At 36.0% G+C, this 8,082-nt stretch overlaps 1 pseudogene; it reads left to right on the forward strand.

Annotated features, from left to right (window-relative positions):
- The first annotated feature begins 1,005 nt into the window (after positions 1–1,005).
- LOC135230198 (olfactory receptor 5D18-like) lies at positions 1,006–7,653 on the forward strand (annotated as a pseudogene).
- The last annotated feature ends 429 nt before the right edge of the window (positions 7,654–8,082 follow it).

The following is an 8,082-nucleotide window of genomic DNA, read 5'->3' on the forward strand; positions in this document are numbered from 1 at the left end:
AATTTCCCTTCAAATCCTATTTTTCTGAAATTTTTTATCGTGAGTGGGTGCTGGACTTTGACAAATAACTTTTTGGCATCAATTGATCAGATCATGTGGTTCTTGTCTTTTGTTTCATTCATATGATGGATTACATTGATTGTTTTTATAATGTTGAACCATCCCTACATACCTAGTATGAATCAACCTTGGGCATGGTGAATTATTTTTTTCATATGTTGTTGAATTTTGTTGGTTAGAATTTGTTGAGGATTTTTGCATCTAAGTTCATGAGGGATAAGTCTGTAATTTTCTTTGGGTGTGTGTGTGTGTGTGTTGGTCTGTTTACCTGGCTCTGGTATCAGAGAAATACTGGATTCATAGAGTGAATTTGGGAGTATTCCATCCTTTTTTATGCTCTGAAATATTTTCATGGTAGTGGTGCTAACTCTTCTCTGAAAGTTCGATTGAATTCTCCAGTGAAGCCGTCATGGCCGGGGCTTTTGTTGTTGTTGGGATTTTTTTAATTACCTTTTCAATTTCTTCTTTTGTTATAGGTTTATTTAGTTGTTCTATCTCTGTTTGCATTAGTTTAGGTAGGGATTGTGTTTCTAGAAAAAAGTCCATTTCTTCTGGGTTTTGAAATTTGTAAGCATACAATTTTTCATAGAAATCTGATATGATTCTTTTAATTTCAGTTGGATCTATTGTGATATCACCCATCTCATTTCTTTTTTGGGTTATTTGCTTCCTCTCCTTTTTTTCTTTTGTCATTCTGGCCCATGGTTAATTGAATTGGTTAATCTTTTCAAAGAAACATCTTTTGGTCTTGTAAAATCTTTCAATTGTTTTTCTGTTCTCTATTTCATTTAATTCTGCTCTAATTTTTATTATTTGCTTTTTTCTACTAACTGAGGGTTCCTTTTGTTATTCCATTTCTATTTGTTGAAGTTTTATGCATAATTCTTTGATTTTGGCTCTTTCTTTTTTCTTCTTTTTTTTTTTTTTAATGTGTTCATTTATTGCTATAAATTGACTGCTGAAGTCTGCTTTAGTTGTGTACCAAAGGTTCTGATCAGAAATGTTTTAATGATTGCTGGATTATAGGATTCTTTTGTTTCTAGATTTTGGAGAAAGCACCATACCATTTTCCATAGTGGTTGTACCGTTTAAAGATACACCAACACTGGTAAGGATTCCAATCTCCCCACATTCTTGTTAACATTTATTGTTATCTGTAGTTTTTTAATCAGTGGAATTTGAGCCTGGGTAAGAAGGTATTTCATTGTAGTTTTGATATGCACCTCTCTAATGGAAACCCTCGTGGCACAGTGGTTAAGTGCTATGGTTGCTAAGCAAAAGGTCAGCAGTTCAAATCTACCAGGCGCTCCTTGGAAACTCTATGAGACAGTTCCACTCCGTTCTATAGGGTCGCTATGAGTCAGAATTGACTCGACGACAGTGAGTAAAGGTAAGGTAATAGCTAATAAACTTGAAAACCTTTCTTACGTTTATTGGCTGCTTGGATATCCTCTATGCTGAACGTTCTGTTCATGTGTTTGCCCATTTTGTGATTGGGTTGTTTGTATTTTTGTTGGTGAGTTGTTGCAATTTTTATAGGTCTTAGATATTAGACCCTTATCAGATAAAACATTTTCAGAGATGTTTTCTCAGTCAGTAGGTTTTCTGTTTACTCTTTTAATAAAGCTTTCTGCTGAGCATAAACTTTTAATATTTATGATGTCACATTTATCTATCCAACATAAATGGTGGATATACACATGGACCTTGTCATATGGAATACGCAGTAATCAAATTGACTACATCTGTGGAAAGAGTCTATAGAAAAGCTCAATATCATCAGTCAAAACAAGGCCAGGTACTGACTGTGGAACAGACCATCAATTTCTCATGGGCAAGTTCAAGTTGAAACTGAAGAAAATTAGAACAAGACCGGAGGGCCAAAATACAACCTTGAGTATATCCTACCTGAATTTAGAGACCATCTTAAGAATAAGTTTGACACATTGAGCATTAACGACCAAAGGCCAGATCAGTTGTGGAATGACATCAAGGACATCATACATGAAGAAAGAGCTCATTAAAAAGACAGGAAAGAAAGAAAAGATCAAAATGAATGTTAGAAGAGACCATGAAATTTGCTCTTGAAAATCAAACAGCTAAACCAAAAAGCAGAAATAATGAAGTAAAAGAACAGAACAGAAGATTTGAAAGGGCAGTGTGAGAAGACAAAGTATTATAATGACTTGTGCAAAGAGCTGAAAATAGAAAAACAAAGGGGAAGAACGTGTTTGGCATGTCTCAAGCTGAAAGAACTGAAGACAAAATTCAACCTTCAGGAGCAATAGTGAAGATTCTAAGGGGAAGTATTAAACAACGCATGAAGCATCAAAAGAAGATGGAAGGAATATACAGAGGCATTATACCAAAAAGAATTTGTTAATATTCAACCATTCCAAGAGACAGCTTATGAAAAGAAACCCATGGTACTGAAGGAAGAAGTCCAAGCTACACTGAAGGCATTGGCAAAAAACAAGGCTCCAGGAATCTATGAAATATATTAAAATATTTCAGCAAACGAATGCAGTTCTCGAAGTGAACACTCCTCTATGCCAAGGAATTTGGAAGACAGCTATCTGGCCAACAGACTGAAAGAGATCCAAATTTATGCCTTTTCCCAAGAAAGGTGATCCAACTGAATGTAGAAATTATATAACAATATCATTAATAGCAGATGCAAGCAAAATTTTGCTGAAGATCATTCAAAAGCAAGTGCAGAAATATATCCACAGTGAACCGCCAGAAAATCAGGCTGGATTCAGAAGAGGATGTGGACCCAGGGATATCATTGCTGATCTCAGATGGATCCTGGCTGAAAGCAGAGAATACCAGAAAGATGTTCACCTGTGTTTTACTGACTCTGCAAAGGCATTCAACTGTGTGGATCATAACAATGTATGGATAAAATTGCTTGTGAAGAATGGGAATTCCAGAATACTTAATTGTGCTCATGAAGAACCTGTACATAGATGAAGAGGCAGTTCAGACAGAACAAGGGGATACTGTTTGGTTTAAAGTCAGAAAAGCTGTGCATCAGAGTTGTACCCTTTCACCACACCTATTCGCTTTGTGTGCTAAACAAATAATCTGAGAAGCTGGACTATATGAAGAAGAACGGGGTATCAGGATTGGACGAAGACTCATTAAAAACCAGTGATATGCAGATGACACAACTTTGATTGCTGAAAGTGAAGAGGACTTGAAGCACTTACTGATGAGTATCAAAGACCACAGCCTTCAATGTGGATGCACCTTAACATAAAGAAAACAAAAATCCTCACAACTGGACCAATAAACAGCATCACGATAAAAGAGGAACAGAATGAAGTTGTCAAGGATTTCAGGTTACTTGAATCCACAATCAACACCCATGGAAACAGTAGTCAAGAAATCAAATGACGCATTGCATTGGGTAATCTGCTGCAAAAGACATCTTTAAAGTGTTAAAAACCAAAGATGTCACTTTAAAGACTAAGGTGCCCCTGACCTAAGCCATGGTATTTCAATCGCCTCATATGCATTTGAAAGCTGGGCAATAAATAAGAAAGGCAGGGAAGAACTGACACCTTTGAATTACAATGTTAATGAAGAATATTGACTAGACCATGGACTGCCAAAAGAATGAACAAATCTGTCTTGGAGGAAGTACAGCCAGAATGCTTCTTGAAAGCAAAGATTGTGAGACTTTGTCTAACATACTTTGGACATATTATCAGAAGGGATCAGCCCCTGAAAAAGGACATTATGCTTGGCAAAGCAGAGGGTCAGAAAAAAAAGAAGACCCCTCAACAAGATGGGTTGACACAGTGGCTGCAACAATGGGCTCAAACGTCATAATGCTCATGAGGATGATGCAGGACCGAGCAGTGTTTCGTTTCATTATACAGAGCGTCGCTTTGACTAAATGGCACATAACAACAACAACCACTGTATAGATGATGACACAGTTTTGAACCTGTGTGATTGTGATTCACACAAGTTTTTATAACCAGAAATGACTGGTTTAACACAGGAACATAGCTCTTTGGACTCCAATGCTAGTGGACATTTGATTATTATTTCACTTTGTCAGTCAAAGAGTTCATGAAAATTAATTTACCCTTCAGAAAGGACATTCGCAGGGGCCACTTCAATATTCCTAGATAATGCCTGGATGTTATTTACTTAGAAGTTTTGTTACTGGTAGTATCAGGTCTGGAAATATTTCTAAGATTTGTTTAGACTAATTTACATTTATTAGGGCAAGGATGAAAGTAATACAAAATTCATGTGGGAATTTTGAGGAATTACACTTTAAATTTTCTGTTCTAATATTCATATGAATAAATAAAAACTCACGGTTATTCAGGACAAAAAAAGACTGAAAAAAACAAACTAGAGTAGGAAGCTTAATCCTAAAAAGTTGAAAATAAATTATAAAGTGTCTATTATTAAAATAGTGTTATATTTTGACAAAGAGAAGTTCAAGAGCCATATAGGGGATCTTTCCTTAGCCATTTGAGGAAAAATGGAATTGGATCACTTTCTTACTCCACACATCAAAGTAGGTAATGAAGATAAAGTTTCAAATTTAGTTTACATGAATATACAGAAACTTAATATCAAAAACAAGAGAGAAAAAATTAACATGACAAAAGAAAAAATGAGAAATCACCGCTTCTATAAGAGTTGAGTAGAAAAAGAATATTAGTCCTATAGAAAAATGGACATAAGATATGATTAAAGAGTCCACATTAAAGAAATACAAATAGCTCTAAAATATACCAAGAGTTGTTCAATTGGACTCATAATAATAGAAGCACAAATGAAAACTGCACTTAAGACATTGTTTCTCACCTGTTAGAACAGCACACAGCATTCAGTCAATTCATATTTAATAATGTGTCTCCTATTGATATAGGGTCACTATGAGTCAGAATCAACTCGATGGCAGTGGGTTTGGTTTGTTTTTTTTTTTGGCATTGATACATATACCTGATAATTATGGGAGAGTATGGCAATGTCCAGGAGACTCGGGAAGATGACTTTGAAATATAAATGTTTCTTATAAAATTTCCCTAATGATACCGTAATTTTCCTCCAGGCTTTGCAGTACAGCGGATAAAAGTACTTAATTTTAATTGCTTAGTTATTGTCCTCTTGAGAATGGGGCAACATATAGTCTCTAGGGTTCACGACCCAAGGTTGTGACTACAGATGTTTAACATTGCATATGCTTCACTCCCATCCAAGTTTCCCAGATGCAGGAGAAGCCTTCTCTTTGCCGTTAGCAGGTTTGTTTTAAAATTTGAAAGACATAATGATATTAACTTCAATATAGGGTATCTAGAAAACAACTAAGGGGGAAAATGCAAACTTTAGATGCAGACAGTTCATGAGGAATATAGAGTCAGGGCAAAGGGTGCATATCTGATCATGCAAGGAACAGGATGTGCACCCTTTATGCATAGAGCCAAGCATAGAGGACTTGACTCTTCAATAATAGTGCCCTGGATGAGGACCTGGGGTTGGGGAATAGATGTGCCCTGACAGTTTTGGGAATGTGTATTTTCTTCTGTAAATTTTTTGGAGCAGTTGTCAAGGTAGAATCAACAAGTATTTAAGCAGAACGGAATAATCATTGATTAGGCAGAATCTTTACTAAAAGGATCTCTCTCTCTCTCTCTCTATCATCCATCTATCTATCTATCTATCTATCTATCTATCTATCTATCTATCTATCTATCTATCTATCTATCTATCTATCTATCATCTATCTATCATCTATCTATCTATCATCATCATCATCATCATCTACAATCTCTCTTTCTCTCTCTATCGTCTATCTATCATCAATCTATCTAACTTTCAAGCCTTAATTAGGATTACAAATTACCATGTAATCTCTGGAGCCCTTGTGGCATAGTGGCTAAGAGATTGGCTGTTAATTAAAAGGCTGACAGTTTGAATCCACCAGCCACTCCTTGGAAAACCTGTAGGGCAGTTCACCTCTATCCTATAGGGTCATTATGAGTTGGAATCGACTGAATGGCAACGGGTTTTTATGTAATCTCGAAACCTCATATTTCATATATTTGAAAATACTAAAAATTAGACTTGAGAACTTAAAGTTCAAATCAATGGCTTTATTGGTTTTCCTTAAGAAAAACTTTTTAAAAAGTTATCATGTTTTAAAATTTTGGAAGTTTAGCATTTCTCAATTAATAAACACATAGATTCTGAAAGAAATATCTTTTCCAGTCTCAGGGAAGGATAGTTAACTAAGCATCCTACATCCTAACTATGTTTAATTTTTTTTTTTTTTAATTTCCAGGATTGATTCAGATTTTAACAAACAGAAGCCATGTCATTTTCAGAGAGAAATAAAAGTGGGGCCATGTTCACTCTTTTGGGCTTCTCAGATTGCCCAGAACTGCAGGTTCCCCTTTTCCTGGTTTTTCTGGCCATCTACAGTCTCACTGTTGTAGGGAATCTTGGGATGATTGTAATCATCAAAATTAACCCCAAACTGCACACCCCCATGTACTTTTTCCTCAGCCACCTCTCATTTGTGGATTTCTGCTATTCCTCTATCATTGCTCCCAAGATGCTGGTGAACCTAGTTGTAGAAGACAGAACCATTTCGTTTTTAGAATGCGTAGTACAATACTTTCTCTTTTGTACCTTTGTGGTGACTGAATCCCTTCTATTAGCTCTAATGGCCTATGACCGCTTTGTGGCCATTTGCAACCCTCTGCTCTACACAGATGCCATGTCCCAGAGACTCTGTGCTATGCTGGTGGTGGGATCATATGCATGGGGAGTAGGGTGTTCCTTGATACTCACATGCTCTGCTTTGAAATGATCTTTTCATGGTGCCAACACAATCAATCACTTCTTCTGTGAGTTCTCCTCACTTCTTTCCCTTTCTTGCTCTAATACTTACCTCAGTGAGTTGTTGCTTTTTATCTTTGCTACTTTTAATGTGGTGAGTACATTACTCATCATTCTCACATCTTATGTGTCCATTGTTGTCACCATCTTGAAAATGAGTTCAGCCAGTGGTCGTCATAAGGCATTCTCTACCTGTGCCTCTCATCTGACTGCCATCACTATCTTCCATGGCACCATCCTGTTCCTCTACTGTGTACCCAACTCCAAAAACTCCAGGCACACCATCAAAATAGCCTCTGTGTTTTACACAGTGGTGGTCCCCATGTTGAATCCCTTGATCTACAGCCTGAGGAATAAGGATGTCAAGAATACAGTCAGCAAGATAATGGATGCTAAAGTCTTTTCTCATTAAACATATTATTTTAGTAGAATTTGTCGCCAATTTATAAACAAAGTACTTCCAAAAAGATTATTTTAAAAGATACCTTTAAAATTAATCTTTAATACTGTACAATGGTAAGGATATGGAATTTTGGTTCAAAGAGACTAATCTTGGCTTTGTCTCCTCATTGCAGGAAAAAAAATCACCACCTCTAATTTTAATTTTTAAATCTATGCAACTGTGATAACAGGAACTGGGTCATAATCTGATAATGAAGACCTAAAGATAATATAAAAAAGATAATATAGATACCATGAAAGGCACCTTGCAAAATCCGAATAAACATTAATTCCATCCCTCTTTCTTATAAGGTCCTTGGAGTATAGTAGGTTCTAAGCAAACGCACATTTTTTGATGACATATCTACAAATGGCAATAAAGATAAGACATAGGCTTTGCCTTCAAAACAAGGGATGCGTAATTTGGTGGTAACGCTGGAGCAATAAAGAAAGGGGCTATTGTAAACGTCAGACTATAAGAAATATCTTAAAAGGCTTGAGGCAAGGAACAGTTCAAATCCATTTAGGGAGATTAGAAATATGTCTTCAGAAATGAGGTATTGTTTTAAGTTGGCATGGAGTGTGGATAGAATTTTAAGAGACACATTTCAGTGAAGAAGGCATTTTTTTCAGGAGAGACTAGAATAGACAAACTCAAGGAAATGAGAATGTAACATCAAGTCAACCAATTTGTTATTGACTGAATAC

The sequence above is a fragment of the Loxodonta africana genome, unplaced genomic scaffold (genome assembly GCF_030014295.1).
Source record: "Loxodonta africana isolate mLoxAfr1 unplaced genomic scaffold, mLoxAfr1.hap2 scaffold_85, whole genome shotgun sequence".
In the NCBI taxonomy this organism is placed as follows: domain Eukaryota; kingdom Metazoa; phylum Chordata; class Mammalia; order Proboscidea; family Elephantidae; genus Loxodonta; species Loxodonta africana.